General features: G+C 46.6%; 1 protein-coding gene across 3 annotated transcripts in view; it reads left to right on the forward strand.

Moving 5' to 3' along the window:
- Positions 1-966: 966 nt before the first annotated feature.
- NGF (nerve growth factor) overlaps positions 967-16,318 on the forward strand; it is a 52,276-nt gene continuing 36,924 nt past the window's right edge. For all 3 annotated transcript variants that reach the window (XM_065547307.1, XM_005542226.4, XM_065547315.1), the window contains exon 1: positions 967-999. The gene's annotated coding sequence lies outside the window, so the exon portion shown is untranslated. The remainder of the gene's footprint in view (positions 1,000-16,318) is intronic.

The raw sequence follows: 16,318 nt of genomic DNA on the forward strand, positions 1-16,318 counted from the left end.
GGGAAAGTCAGGCAAGCTCCCCTGTCAGGCTGAATCCAGGGAACTCAAGAAATCTTGAAGGGTCAGGAAGGATTTGTGTGGGGCCTGGAGTGTGGAGAGAGGGCCTAAGCAGAAGGTTTGCTGGCTATGTCAGTCTAGGGGTCACAGGCCCGTTGCAAAACTGATGAAAGCTGCAGACCTTCAGCCCAGAAAAGAATATTAGCATTGCACACAGTCGCGCAAATCAGCCTACCGTTTCAGAGGGGCCAGGGACTCCGGGAAGTTCCTGGAACCCAGGGCCTTAAGTTAAGGTCCCTGGTCTAGCTCCTCCTGACTCCTGAAGTCCTCTGCCCCTTGTCCTTACGCTGGACTCGCCAGTGCCTGGGGGCCTTCTAACTGGTTCTGCAGCCGCCTTCCCTTGTCAGAGGAGCTTGGGCACCTGCCCCTCGCGGGGCTCCCCCTGGGTGCTCACCTATCCTGGGGTGAGGAAGGGTGCCACGAAGAAAAGCTCCCTTAGACGGCGCGGGGAGCAGCCAATGCCTGGGGCAATGAGGGCGACGCCGGGCAGACCAGGGAAGCACTGGCGAAGGGCAACGCGCGGGGGCAGGGCGGAGAGGTGAGGGAAGCTGCGAGCAACGCCGCTTAGCCCCAACCAGTCGGCCCAACGACCCCCGCCGGTGCCCCAGAAAATCCTCCTCCCGGCTTTGCGCGCGCGGCCCCTCAGACCCCAGTGGGTTTCCCTTTGACCTCTGGAAGTTTAAAGTCCTTCTCTGGCTGGGTCTGGCCAGCCCTCCAGGAGCGATCCGTCTCTAGTCCTCAGGACCCCCTCCAGCCAGGCACCACCACCCCGCCACAGCAGGTGCGGGGCTGGTGATGGGGAGGGGAGGGATGGGGGCCAGGATTTGGAGCGTGTGACTCAGGAGTACGGGAGGAGGGGCTAAGAATTCAAGAAGCCTGTGTGAGAGCAGCTCGGCGCTCCGGCACAGCAGAGAGCGCTGGGAGCCGGAGGGGAGCGCAGCGGTGAGTCAGGCTGCCCCGAGCCGATCCCGAGAGGGGCGCAGCGCGGGCGCGGGCCGGGGTGGCTGGGCTTCGCGGGAGAGTATGCAAGGATACCGGTCTGGCGAGCTCTCTGGTTACCCCCGAGGCTCCCGCGGACCCAAGAGCAGCCCTGAGAAATGTCCCGAGTGGGTGTGGGGTCGCGGGACCCTCGCGGGAGGACGAGTCGGACCGCGGGAACAGCGTTCGTTCTCGTCGTGGAGTTCCTAGTCCCGGGATGGCCGGCGGTCCAGGGAGCAGCCTTGGCGCCTGCAGAAGCCCACGGCCATGGCAGAGTCTAGCTCGAGGGCTAGAAGTGGATAACGCGCAAGTGAGGGAGAGCGAATGGGCACCGAGAGGGATGCGCCGGCAGCTGGCGCGCCGGGGCGGGAGGAGTGGCGGCCAGCACCGCGGGGGGAGCGCAGAGCGCGCTGGCTGAGGTGAGCGCCGAGTCAGGAAAGTGCTGCGCTGCTCCCAGGTAGGGGGACGAGCGGAACAGGGCGCGCTAGACCTAGGGCAGTTCCCTCAGCGCGTCTCGGAAGGGCTGGGAGTCGTGACTGAGGGCCCCGGGGGTTAACCCAGGAAGTCTGCGAGCCAATACCGGGGTCCGTCCGGCGTACCGGGGCCCTCCACGGAGCCGCGTTGGACAACCTCAGGTCGAGGTCGCCAAGGTTCATTCGTGCCACTTGGGTCACACGCTTCATCTCCAGCTGTCTGCTGCCAGGTGTGGGAGAAGCGGGCGTGGAAGGTTGGGGCGGGCAGCGCCTTGGGTTCAGGCGAGGAGGATCTAGGGGAGGAAGAGAGGACTCGGGGGTCAGGGAGCTGCAACTTTGAGCCAGCAGAAACAAGCAGCTTAGCTCCCTCTAATTACAGACCTCCTTCTTAAAAAAAAGAAAAAGAAAAAAAAAAAAAAAACTCCGAGATTCTTAAGGAAGGTGTTTCGTGCTTGAACTTTTTCTTCTGTTGTGATTTGAGAGATTAAAAAAGAGCCTGCTTGCTAGGCTGGTTTTTCCAAGTTGTTCCAGGTTGGAAGTTGTAACAGTTCGAAGGATAATTTATGGGTGTTTCATGCATTAAAGTGTATTACAGCAAAGCCTTTTGGGTGCTGTGGGTATTAAGGAAAACTTAGTGCACGTTCCCAGCTGGAAACCAAAATAGTGCTCTCCTGGGTGCCTCTGCCCCATCTGTCATCCAAGGCCAATGGAAATCCTGTAGAAAAGGCACTTGATTAATTGTCCTGGCTCCATCCTCTGGGCACACCCACTACCAGTGCCAGTCCCCTCCTCCCCAACCCATGCACAGCCAGCTGCACTCTGCAAATGCAGAAATGACAGTGGAGGCCCCATCGGTAACTTCTCTCCAGGGTCTTCAAACTCTTGAAGCTGTCAGTTAAGTCTACTGGAGGGGAATCTTTCCCCTTCTCTAGGCAGTGCAGAAGGGCAGCAGCCATTGGCCCCTGCCAGCCCTTCTTACCCTGTGTTTACAGTTTCCTCCTGAATGTCTGAAACTTTCTCCCTCTGCAGAGTCACAGAAGAAAGGCTATATCAAACCTGATGGGTCTCTTTTGTTGAATAAGTCATATGTCAACCTGAGCAACCCAAATGTTAATTCATGATGGGCAATGTTCCCAGAGGGTCAGAGGAGACGGGCGGGTCTGGGGGCTGAGACTGGCCTAGCTGGAACTGACTCACACAAAAAGTGAACATTCCTCTTGTTGAAGGGGGATAGGGTTTAATGCCACATGTTGCCAAACTCCTACCCCACTCTTTCCCCAACATCTTTATGCAGGTAAAGGGAAAAAAGAAGCACCAAAAATGGGAAGCCAAGATCACTGGGGCATGAGAACACTAATTTGGCAGAAGTATAGGAGCACCTCAGAGGATTTTAGAACCAGCTGCTGGCACCACTGCATTTCCAACAGCAGCCCAGGCCCATCAGAGAAATGAACTGGGCCCACTCAGGGCAGTCATCCTAGTGTTGGTGGCTCTTTCCCTACTTTTAACCCTTGCCAAGGAATGGGGTTCTCGCCTTCTCCTATTGCCCACCCCACAACTCCCCTGCCCCAAGGGCCAGTGGGAGCAAGGGATGAGGCTTCACACTCTCATTCTCTTTCAGGGAGAAATCCGTGCCTTGGACAAGAAGGGGGCCCTGGCTGCCGACATCAGCAGGGAGAGTAGGGTAGGGCAGGGCAGGGCTGGAGCCCGAGGGAAGTTTCTCATCATTACCGAGATTAAACTGATGAAAAAAGTCACACAACTTTACTTTTTAAAGAGTGCTGAGCACTCCTGCTGCTCATTCATAGAGTGCTTTACTGCAGCACCCTGCATCAGAGCAGCAGGGAAACTACACAGAGATTCAGCCACTGCTCTTCTCTACCGGGCATGGAGCAGGGCCAAGGCCCAGATCCCCAAGCAGATGTCAGTGCCAGACCCGGGACCAGAGACCCAGCCATTTACCTTTTCCCAGTAAGAACTTTCACGGACTTCAGAGTCTAAAACAAGCCTTAGAGACCTTTGCTGGCAGCAAATTCTCTGCTCTCAGGAAGCAATGGAAGGTTTGCTGAGGTCTTGCGCAAAATCTCTGGATATCTGTGTGCAAACAACCCATGCTCCCAGAAAACACCTTTCTGTGAGACAGAAAGAGTTCCTGTGTGTTTCTTTGACTAGCACCTCTGATCTCACAAACCATCAGCTCTCAGGCTTAGCCAGTTCCGAGAAATCAATTCTGTGGTGGACCATTTTGAGCAAACAGTGTCCGCTGGCATCGGGTAAATAAATGAGGATGAAAGACCCTTCCCCAATCCATACCCATGAGACCTCATTTGATAACAGTGGGGAAACAGTTAAGATCCTAACTCCAAATAGCAGTCAGACCAGGATGATCCTGAGGCTGATATGTGAATGGAGAAATTGAGGCTTTGGGGTCCTCAGTCTTTTATTAGGGTGTGCAGAAGCATGGAAATGTCACTATTTGAGCCAAGGAGAATAAACCTTCAGCCACAAAGTTTAGCGAAGACCAGAAGAATGAAAACATGCAATGGAGAAGACTTTCTGGTGGTTGGTGATGTTTTCATTGCTCCTCTCTGGGCTACTTTACATGCTTTTGAGGCCTCAGACTATGACACAGTAGGAATCAGATTAAAATGTTAGGATGATCCCTTGATTTTCTTCTCCTATATTTTGGGTAAACTTGCTGTTATAGTTTCCTCACTTGGGAGAAGGGAAGGGAAGTAGCTTTGTGACCTTGAGCAAGTCGCTAAACTTCTCAGGCCTCACTTTCCCAACTCACTAGGCAAGTATATGGATTAATATTGTTTCTGAATGGAGCTGTCAGCATTTTGGGACAATTCTTGGTTAAGTGTGACCAATCTGCACAGTGCAGATAGTTTAGTATCCCTGCCTTACCTCCTAAATGTCAGAAGTCATTGTGACAACCCCAAATGCCCCTCATAGAGGGCTAAGTGTATTCAAAGATAATGTTGCTCCAGTTGAGAAGTCTTTTGGAAATTACCAACAAGGGCCCTATTGTTGGGGTTTCTGTGGTTAATCATCAAATTGGGGCTTCAGAAGTCAATCCCTGGGCTTCATCATCCAGGAGCCAACAAATCAGACTCTAGGCCACCATCGGCAGGGTCCTCAGTGCTGTAGTCCCACCAGGTGTTATCCTTTGCCTTTTGTGAGTGAAGTGGACTACAAATGACCCATGGGAAAAGAAAACCAGAAAGAGTAAGGTGAAGGGACAGGTGCTATTAGAGCATGGCAGCTTCCTTCTCTGCCATATGTTATTAAAAACACAGGCAGACTGCCTGCCTGTGGAGTCTGTAGCACTGGGAGGAAATCCTTCCCTCCTTTGCTAAGTGGATCACACTCTGGCACCAGGAGGTTCCTTCCCTGAAGCAGAAGCCCCCAGCACTGACCGCACTTAATACAACATGAGTGCATGTTGACATCAAATTAATACAACTGTGCCCAAGCTGCAAAAATAAATGAGAATTGATAATGTGACATTTCATTGAAAAAAAGGCTAGCGACACTACACTCGTTGGATGGTGCTTGTGGCACTGAGTTTATTCTCAAGTAGAATAGCTCGTTATTCTCACCTCTGCCTCAAGGTCTCATTGGGGGACAGAAAATAGAACTATTAGTTTATTTATAGTACATAGGGTTAAAATGAATAATGTCTTCAGAGGACAGGAGGGTATTATAGGAACACGTGCTTTCTACTCATGCCCAACTCATTACAAGTAGGAGTGAAAATGAACTGCAGAGCTTGGCGCTGATTTCAAATGAGCAAAATAAAAGAAAGAAACAGAAAAAGAAAGAGAGAGAAGGAGGGAGGGAGGAAGGGAGGAAGGAAGGAAGGAAGGAAGGAAGGAAGGAAGGAAGGAAGGAAGGAAAGAAGGAAGGAAGGAAGGAAAGAAGGAAGGAAGGAAGGAAGGAAGGAAGGAAGGAAGGAAGGAAGGAAGGAAGGAAGTGAGGGAAGGAGGGAGGGAAAGAGAAAGAGAGAAAGAGAGAGTCTTAAGGAGCTCCCTCCCCAAATGAGGTTGATCTGATGATGAAATCTGTCAGGTGGAACTGGCAACAATGCTTTTGAATTGCCTAAGACTGTAGCCAACGCATTCACGTGCGGGAAGTCCTTTTTTTTTTTTTTTTTTTTTAATTAGTAGTACTATTAGTCAGAGTCAGACAGTCAGGATTTCCCTGAAAATCCACCACTAGGCTAAGCAGATTGAGATGTTTTGGCACTTTTGGCACCGCCTGTGGTGGCTTCTGCAGGTGGAGAGCCCTGCAAATGAAAGAAGCTGGCTATGAAGTCAGTGGGAATGAACCGCCCAAGTGTCACACAGAAGCCCTTCCACAATGGGCAGTGTCAATCCACTACTACAGAAATAGTTTCCCAATAACCATGAAGTATTTGCTATCAGTACAGATGGGCTGATTTTCCCATCTCCTTTGGCTGTTCCTTCAGTAGTCAGAGTTGGTGGTACAGGTCACCTCCCCTCTGTGTGCCGTTGCTAAGTGAGCCCAGAGAGGATGGTCTCAAGAGCTCAGCCCTTGCCCACGTTAGGGGGTGGAGGAGACTGTCCTGTCTTCAGTTCTTCATCAGTACAGATGGATTAAACCCTCATTAGTAATAGAGTGACTTGCATGTCTCACTTACTCAGTCTAGTGAAATGCCAACCCATTTTTGGATCTGAACAGACCTGGCTGAGAGGTCAACAGATTGAGGTAGTGCCTCATCACTATGGATAACTGTGTATTGAACCCCCATTGTGTATGGGTGATGCCAAGCGGGACAGGCTCCCTTTGGATTATGGAGAACACTTTCAGAAAAAGAAGTTCGACCAATGAACATGAGCTTCCTCCCCTTACCTTCTCCTTTGGAAGGGCTGATCTGAGGGGAGCCCCCACTGCATGGTTGTTTTTTTTTTTTTTAATTTCAAGTAGGATAACATCTTTTTTGTATTCTTTTTTATGTATCTGTGCATATAAAGCTTTTCTGCATTGGGAGGAGAAATCTTTTTGGTTGCATTGAAGACTTGTCTAAGAATTTACTCACTGATATTTTAACCTTCTGTAATTAACATTCTCATTTTGATAGAATTTTAACCAAACATTTCATCTTGCGAATTATCTTCACCTCATAATGGCTGGGTAAGAGAAGACTCAACGGAGGTTCTCCTGTAATTTTCTTTCAGAGGCAAACTTCTCCTCAGACTTTTATTTCAGAAATGTTATGCAATACTCTCTAAATAAGGCATTTCTTGAGAATGACCATTTTTGCTGGCAGCTTTAAGAGTGTTTTGCTTCCTTACTCCACATAACAACTCCTCTGTGTCTTTAGGATTTTAAGTGTCTTAGGAATTCTTCAAGTTTACAAGGAAAGAAAGAGAAAGTGAATTTTGCTATGGCAGTGGGGCATGTGTGCTCTCCCAGACCAAGAGCCAAGGGTTAAGCAGCTGTTGCTGAATTACATAGAACCCGTGGTTAAACGGGAAGATAGTCCTCGCCCCACAGGGGAGGGGGCCCACCATATATCAGGGTACTGGATAGATTTCCTTCTCTCAATTAGTGATCTTATGAATATGCTACCTGGGACACTGGGCACTGTGGGGACTCAAAATAAATATAAATCATGATCCTGCCCCAAGGAGCTTGCTCAGGAGTCATGACTAAAAGGCTTAGTGGCTCATCAGAGAATATAAATGAGCTGAGGCCAGAGATTGCTGGGGCTGTGAAAAACCAGAGAGGCTATGCCTCATTGTTAAGGGACAGGCCAACCATGGCTCTAAAGGATTGTAGGTCCAATATTGCCAGATATTTTCAAGAACTTTTCAAGAAAAGCCAAAACTTTGAGATTGAAAAGCCAAAACTTTGAAGTTTCTTCCCTTTCCACACATCAGTACAGACCAAACAAAACTTGTCTGCAGGCTTTTTTATCTTCTTATCTAAATTAACACACGGAGCAATTGCAAGCAGTATCAAAACTGGAACTAGTAGAAGTACGAATTCCGTGACTATATGACCTCTAAGAGGGAAGGGGTCTGGATGTCAAGAAGACTTTTTCAGGGAGGCTTCTCGGAGGGGAGTGAGGGGTTGTCCCATAGGCAGGTAGGATTTTACAGGAGTCCTGGCACCTAGTCAGATAGAACCGGATTTAGGTCCAAGTTCACTTCTCATTAGCTCTGTGAGCACATAACTTCACCCCTATAAGCCTCAGTTTCTTCATCTGTAAAATGGAATCATGATGCCGACTGATTTTTGAGGGCAATTGTGAAGGGGAAAGGAAAGAGTACTGGAAAGTTCTTACTGCTGAGTCCGGAATGTAGCCAATGTCCAGTAAGCTGAGGCCCCCTTCCCGATGAGGACCCCCTCATTGAGCATTGCAGACAATTGCTTTTCAAGGATTTCGAATTGCTTTTTCTGACCCAGGAAAAGCACAGGAGGTCTGGGTTATTTTTCTCCTCTCCTGCCCTCTTCTTGCTTCTCCCTGAGGCCTGTGGCTGCTTGCCCACTTGCCCTTTGTCAGAATCCCAACCTTTAAAACCCTGACCTGGGCCACAGCAGAAAAACACAACCCTACTCAGTAAGGAGGAGAAGTACTCCAGGAGGCTGTATAGACACGCACGGCAAATATTTAAGGAATTCTTAGGAATAAAAAAAAAATTCGTAAATCTGGATTTTTGCATGAGGCCATCACAAGAACATGTTTTCTCAATTAGCGTGCACATTGCTTGGAGTGAAGTCACCACGTCCACAGCCCATCAGGGCTGACTCGAGCTGAGCCACCTGATCAGACTTCACTTTCCGTGACCTAAATGTGATTCAGCCAACCCTGCCACTGCCCCTAGCTGCTGAAACAAAATCATTCCTGAAATCCTAAACCAGGGTGGAGATGTACATGCTCCTCTGAAAAGCAATCTAATTTCAGATCCTGGTTGTATTCACCCCAAATTGAGAAAGACAGCACTACTTTGGAGGGTGGATTGATAGAGTCCCCACAACACCTTGCATGTTTCTTTTCTGTTACCATTTATTGTTAGATGGCGACTGTGTGTAGCCTTTCAGAACAGATGAGTTCTTTAGGTTCTGAAATCAGAGAAAATAGTTTCTTTTGCTAAAGCATACATCAATTGCCTAAAATATTAGCAGTCAGTGCCTGAGATCAGTGATTATATATTCTGGATGGTTTCCTGGACTGACTCTTTTCCAAGCAAATGGCTTTGTCAGATATTTGTAATTTCTGAAATATTTTATTAATGATGTCCTCTTGCCAGAGGGATGGTCCAGAGTATACAATTAGCTGCATGCCTCAGGAGCGAGATGCTGCCCAGCATCCACCAAGATCAAGCAGGAGTTCAAGGACACTTCTAATCAACTGCCATAGAGCAGAGAAAAGAAAATGTTTTCACAAGTTGAAGGCCGGGTGTGTGGCCCATGCCTAGCACTTGGGGGGCTGAGGCGGGAAAGTCACTTGAGGCCAGGAGTTTAAGGTCATCCTGAGCAACATAGTGAGACCCCATGTCTACAAAAATAAAAATAAAAAAATTAGCCAGGCGTGGTGACATACACTTGTAGTCCTATCTACAAGGGGGGTCAGGTGGGAGAATCACTTGAACCCAGAAGGTTGAGACTGCAGTGAGCCATGATCATACAAGTACACTGTAGCGTGGGCAACATAAGTGAGACCCTGCCGAAAGAAAGAAAGAAAGAAAGAAAGAAAGAAAGAAAGAAAGAAAGAAAGAAAGAAAGAAAGAAAGAAAGAAAGAAAGAAAGAAAGAAAGAAAGAAAGAAAGAAAGAAAGAAAGAAAGAAAGAAAGAAAGAAAGAAAGAAAGAAAGAAAGAAAGAAAGAAAGAAAGAAAGAAAGAAAGAAAGAAAGAAAGGAAGGAAGGAAGGAAGGAAGGAAGGAAGGAAGGAAGGAAGGAAGGAAGGAAGGAGAGAGAGAGAGAGAGATGGAGGGAAGGGGAGGGGAGGGGAGGGGGAAGGAAGGAAGGAGGAAAGAAAGAAAGAAAGAAAGGGAAAGAAGGAAGGAAGGAAAGAAAGAAAAGAAAGGAGGGAGGGAGGGAAGGAAGGAAGGAAGGAAGGGAGGGAGGGAGGGAGGGAGGGAGGGAGGGAGGAAAGAAAACAAAATACAGGTTGAGACCCATCATCAGGTTACGCAATCAACTTAGTGTGCAACTCTCATTAGGGAAAAAATAATGAAAGAGAATAGAGTAACATTTTCAAAAATTAATATGCATTGCATATAGCAAGGGAAAATGTTTATGACACTTTTGTTTTAGTTATACTGTATATATGTACATATACATATATATGCAAACTGGCTCATAATAGAAAATGTGTTTTTTTTACTATAAGTCATAGTCAAAAAAAGTGTGAAAGCCACTGGCATAGACAACAGCATGATTCCGAACAGTGGATGCCTCTGAAGCCAGGCAAGCTTGGGGTTAAGTCCCAAGTCTGTGATTTGCAGTTGTGTGATCTTGGGTAACTTTCTCTAAGCATCAGTGTCCTCATCTGTAAGGTGTCCTCAGCTGTAATTCTTGTACAGCTGTTGTGTACATTAAATGACAAAGATGCATGAAGTACCAGGTTCTGTGACTGCCACCAAGGACACCCTCAGTAAGTGAGAGCTGCTGTCATTATCTGCCTTCCCCTTGCCTGTTCCTCCTCCTTCTCTTCTTCCTCTCCTTCTCTTCCTCTTCCTCCTCCTCTTCTTTTCCCTTCCCCTCTTCCTCCTTCTACATCCTTCTCCTCTTCTTTTCCTTTTCTACCTCTTCCTCCTCCCTCTTTCTTATCTTCTTTGTAACTACTCAACCTCATCAGAACTATTGACAATGTTTTTATACCTAAGGTTTGCTTTTTCTCTAGCAAACACAGCAAAGAAGCAACAATAATCATATCTTGTCTTTGGCCCTACATTCTGCACTGTCTTTCTCCCATTTCATGCTTGCAAAGCCATCGTTCTGTGATTCTTTTCCCCGAGCATGACCATAACAGTAATTGTCCAAGGGGCACAGGACATCCTCCTCCCTGTCACTGGGCACTGACAGGGAGTAGCATGGCCTTTCCTGACCTTGCCACTGGAATAAACGCTTTGGTCCTAGTGTGGGTTCAGTGACTTTGGAAGGAGCTTTTGTTCCCACAAAATCATATCCTTCCCCTTTAGTATATTTTTATAAGAACAACAGGGCTAAGATACCATTAAAATGTTGATATTGTCAAAATTCTAAAGAAGTTTCCGCCCAGAGCAGAGAGTCTAACATTTTCTCCTGAGTGAGGCTCCAGGCTGCCACAATGCGGAAGGTTTACATTTCTCCCGTGGTATAAACAGTTTAAAGGCTCTTAATGTGAATGTTGGAGCTGACACCTTCAGGTAAACCCTGATCCTAACTCCAGCCCTCAACCCAATGAGCAATCTATCACTGACCTCAGACCTTTGGTTCCCAGTGGAGGGCACATGAAAGAGTGACTCACACCAAGATTCTACCTTAGGGCCACAAAGGTGACGTGTCCCAATTTTCTTGAGAGCCTGGCTAATGTAGCCTCTGAGAACAGATCAGTGATGACAAACTGCCTACCTCTTAGTTCTCACGTAGGCTTAGCCTGCCCCCATTCTGTATTCACCCTTGTTCTCCCAGGGCTCATTCCAACTCTCTCCTAGTAAAATGCCCTCCCACTGGGCCCCATTTTCACCACTAGTACTCATAGAGGATTATTAGTGACATCTCCTCTCAAATGCTGAATTCCTGTCCAGACTAAAGATTTAATGCTGCTTTTTAGGCGGCTAAGATATCTCTATTTGAGGTTTGCAAGATAGTGGGACAGAAGGCAAGAAAAGAGACCTGCTTCTAGAGATAATTTTCATCTCTTTAAGTGTATCCTCTTCTCTCCACCGCTCATTCCACTATTGCCTGTAAAATGAATGTCACCAAGCCAGTTGCACCTTTTAAATAACATTTATGGCAGAAGAGAGACATTTGTCACATCATGCCCTGCCCCCACCTCCCAAGCAGGTGGATGATATTGAGCCAAGCACCAGGGAGCTGGAGTGAACCGCAAACAAGCCAGCAGAGAGATGTTTAAATTCATTGCTGTTGCACCTGTTTTTCAAGGAAAAAGCAAATGCTGACTTACTTTTATTGTGCTCAAAAGGCGGAGGTGGGGAGTGTATTTCCATCCTTTCTGAAACTTGAAATGACAAATGGAATCAATTGCCCCTGAAATGACATGCCACTAAGAATGTTTCTTACTCATGAAACGAATTACCTTTCTTTTCACCTGGGTTTAAGAGTGTTGTGTTTGTGTTTTCACAGGGAAAGTGTGAACACTAGAAATGTTTTCATTTTCTATTTTGAAGAGGTCAGACTCCAAAGCCTGACTTCAGATTTCATGCCCATGTGTCAGCATCTCTGTGTCTTGGAAATGAAAGAAAATATTTTGGGGGTGGGGTTTTCAAGTGCTGTTGTTTTTGAACTTTTCCAAAAAAGAGCAGGAGATGTCAGAAAGCAGAGAGCTTAATAAAGCAACACAAATATGTTTCAAAGGTTCTTTTTAAAGCATCTTTATGATTAAGCCAAAAAATAATAATTTTAAGTTGACACAGTGCACAAAATATTCATCTTCCAGTCATTTTGACTTCTTAAATGACTATGAACCTATTACAGAATTCTGACCGGCAATACTGGTGTCTAGAAAAATCTGTTTGTATCTTCTTTCTTTTGTGGTTTGGGAAAGTTATTATGTAAGAAATAAAAACAAATGGCTAAGTCAGGGGTAGATTATTTCAATTCACTAATACCTAGATTTAAGAGATGAGGAATTTATTCCTGATTCAGAATCTTACTAGTGGTATCATTTAGGCAAATTACAGAACCTCTCTGAGCCTCTGTTTCTTAATCTGGAAAATGAGAATAATGCTACTTCCCCTGCATATCTGTTAGAGCTGTTGCATTGGATATGGTTGATGGATGGGGAAACAACTTGGTTGTAGACACAGAAGGTAAGATGGGAAAACCTGGACCAGGAGTGTGAAACTCCAGGTGCTAATGCTGGCTCTGGTCTTAGTTGCATGAGGGATCTTGACAGTCACTTGCTTTGGTATTGAGCAGTTCTGGCTCCTGCTGGTCCATTCCAAACGCAGTAGCAGATGTAGATGCACTCACATAAACCTGGGCAGAGATGAGGTATTCCTGCCATGGTCAGAATGGAGGCCTGTGCCAGGCATTGAGCAGAACCTTGTGAGGCAGAGGCCAAGAGCACCACAGAAAAAGCATGAGTGTGGAAACAGGCTTTCCAGGGTTCTAGTCCCAGGAGTCGTGCTTAAAATGCATGTGATGGAAAGCAAGTTGCTATAGTGCTCTGATTTTCAGTTTGTTCAGCTGTAAAGTGGGATCAGTAGCACTTATTTCCTAAAGATTAACCAAGGTGGCTTTTGCTCAATCATTTGGTTGTCTAAAACTTGGATATAGTACCATTGCCACCACCATTGAACACAAACGAGTGCCTGAGGAGCTCCCCAACTACTCAGTCTAAGGCAGATGTGACAACAGTGCCAGGACGCCTCGGGGATACACATGTCCCTGTTTCTTCTCCTAATGTCCCTTCTCCCTCATTAGTCCTCCTCCCTGGCCTCTTTGCTGGCTTGTCCTTATTCTCTGGACCTCTAAATATGGAGTGCCCTGGAGCTTAGCTTTCCTTTCTAGATCACCCTCTTCCTGGATGATCTCATCCTCCCCAGGCATGAGCTACGGTCTACGACTTCCGGATGTTCATTTCCAGTCTGGACCTCTCCCCTGGGCCCCAGACTCTTATATTCTACTGGCATGTCCACTTGGATGTCTAAAGGACATCTCAAATTTAGAATTTCTTTTTATCCCCAAACTACTTTTCTCCTAGTCGTCTTTGCTTTAGATAATGACATAATTATTCCCACAGAATAATCTAGAAACCATCCTTGATTCTGCCTTCCCTCTCACCTTTTATAACCAATTCACCAGCAAGTTTGTTGGTTTCACCCTCAAAATGTAGTCAGAATCCAACCACTTCTTACAGTCCCACTGCTGCCTCCTTAATCTGGGCCAGGGTTGCCTCTCACCTAGACCTCTTCCTGCATCTCCTGCCTCTGTTGTCGTTTTTCTTTTAGGCCAATAGCAGCCAGAGTGCCCTTTAAAAATGTAAATTGCAATGGTGTTTCCCAGCTCTGAGCCTCCCATGGATTTCCATTATATGTAGAATAAAATTATCTTGCCATGGCTTTTTTCAGTGGTTCTTAAACGGGGGTGATTTTTCTCCTAGGGGATATTTGGCAATATCTGTGACCACCTCATTTCTGGTGGTCATAAAGAGGGTGGTGGAGGCTTGAGGGGTGTTACTGGCAGCCAGTGGGTAGAGGCCAGGGGTGCAGCAAAACAACATGCACAGGAAAAGCACCTGCAACAAAAAAATCATGTGACTCAAAATGTTGATAGTTCTGGGGTGGAGGAAACCTGCCTTATGCGATCTGGACCCTGACCATCTCCAGCATCTTAATCGCTCCTCCCCTTGTGGTTGTGTGGTGACCATACTGACCTTTTTGCAATGTCTTCAACATGCCTAACTTTTTACTGTCTTGGGGCCTTTGTACTCGCTGTTTGCTCTATTTGGGACACTCCTACCCACAGATCTTCACATGGTTAGCTTCTGATCAACATTTAGTTCTGCTATCACCTCTTGATCATCCTAATCTAAAATATCTATCCTACCCCCACCAAGCCCTGCCATTCTATTCTCCCACCCTGCCTTACTTATTTTTTAATACTTAATTTTATGATTTGTTTTCTTATTTTACTATCTGTCTCCTCCACAAGAACATAAGATTGAGGGCAGGAACTTTGCTGTGTTCATCAAGGGATCCATTCATCACATAGTAGGAGCTCTATAAGTCTTTGTCAAATGAGTAATTCAGCAAATAACTGACAAAGATAGCACAGACATGGCCTATGACAGAAGGTTAGGAGAAGAGATCAGCAGGATCTAGCATTTCACGGAATGTTTTCCGGAGGAGACCTGCCATGGGCTACCCTGTGAGTTTCCGGAGTACACCATCCCTCCAGATGAGCTGGCCCTAAAATGGAGAAGGGCTTCCTCTCAAGCATATATGCACCCAGCATAGCCTTCTTGTAGGTTAGAGACAGCTGTGGATTTTAACCCGTGATAGGACAGAGACCCAAGCTGTAGGGCTCAGGGGTCCAGGCTCTGATGGAAGAGAGGAATCAGGAAAGAAAGTGAGTATGAGAGAAGCAGGTCCAGGAAAGAGAAGCCGAAGCTCAGGTTGGCTCAGGTCAGGAATGGAGCCCAGTATAGAGGGAAGGGAGGGGCCAGGGAAGGACAAGCAGACAGCTCCAGAGGAAAATCTCTGGGTTGGCTCATCCTGTGGTGGGGAATCAATTGAGGAAGCTATGAAATGGAAAGCAGATAAGGGACAAAATCAAACCTTTCATGTAGCTTGGCAGAGACAGAGTCCTGTTTAGACTTAGTGACCCATATAGAGCTTGTACCACACGAGAAACATGACATTATGACAAACACAGTTAATTCCAGAACAGTCTTGATTTCAAATGCTCTGGCCCATCATCAAACATTGATCTTGTTCTTCAGTTTCAGAAAGTCATGACAGTAACACCACATGTAACAGTGCTTAGCAATGCCAGGTGATGGGTGGATGTTCACTTCCATCCAGGTAAGCCCCTGTGCCATCTCAAAATAATGATATTGATGTCCAGTTCTTAAGGGAGATGAAGTGAGCAGGGCAGGTCATAGATCATATTTCCAAGGTCCCAGGGTTCCAGGTCCCAGGGTTCCAGGTTATACAAATTCTGGAGTTTGCAGATCACAGAGTCTCCCACGGGAGAGGGATGCCTGGTGGCATGTACACAGCTCTGGCCATCCTGGTATTGTCTCCAAGAGAAAGGTTATGGTCAGGGTCTGTGCCCTCAGGGCCACCTCAGGACACTTACTCATAACTCTGGTTCATTTTGCTGCCTGGATCCTTCTAAGGAGATGACTACATGTGATTAGCTGGCCAACACCTCATTTTATTAGTCTGTTAATGTAGTTTTAAAGTAACACACCTAAGATGCAGACAGCTTACTCCAACCTAACAAAAATGTCATTATGAAAATTTACAAGGTCTACAGAGTGATATAATGGTGATGAAATTCAGATGTGTCAAATTACCCTCATGTTTAATTTAGCCTGACTCAGTCCGTAGAAATATGGATTTTCCCACAGACGTAGTCTCATAGCTGCCTGGGCACTGTGTGCTTTGCAGGGCTGAGGCTATGATAAGATTGCCTGTCCCACAGCCTCAAAAGTCATAAAACAGCCTGTGCTGACCATCTCCTCCTGCTTCCTCAGATTGCTGCTGACAGGCCACTTTATCTTTTCATTCACAAAACCCATCTGCCAACTGGTCTTTGGGATCCCCTTCCATCGTTAGGTCCTCTTCTTGGTAGACACAGATTTGATACTCTCAAACTTCTGCTCCATTGAAACATGATTTCTGGATCTTCATTCCTACTAAGAAATACAGGGCTGATGAAGGCTTAGACCCATACTCATCCCAGGGGCAGATTCTAAGCAGCTGTCATGTTCTCTCAGTTAGAAAGTTAATAAACCCCACTCAGCAACAATGGAACAAGCAAAAGCCTGACCCGGTTCCTTCCTTCCTGCTAACAATGTGACTTGCAATAGCTTGTATAAACTCCCTCTAATTCTCAGCTTCCTGAACTGTAAAACCAGAATAATAATAATACTCCCTTAT

The sequence above is a fragment of the Macaca fascicularis genome, chromosome 1 (genome assembly GCF_037993035.2).
Source record: "Macaca fascicularis isolate 582-1 chromosome 1, T2T-MFA8v1.1".
Taxonomy (NCBI): domain Eukaryota; kingdom Metazoa; phylum Chordata; class Mammalia; order Primates; family Cercopithecidae; genus Macaca; species Macaca fascicularis.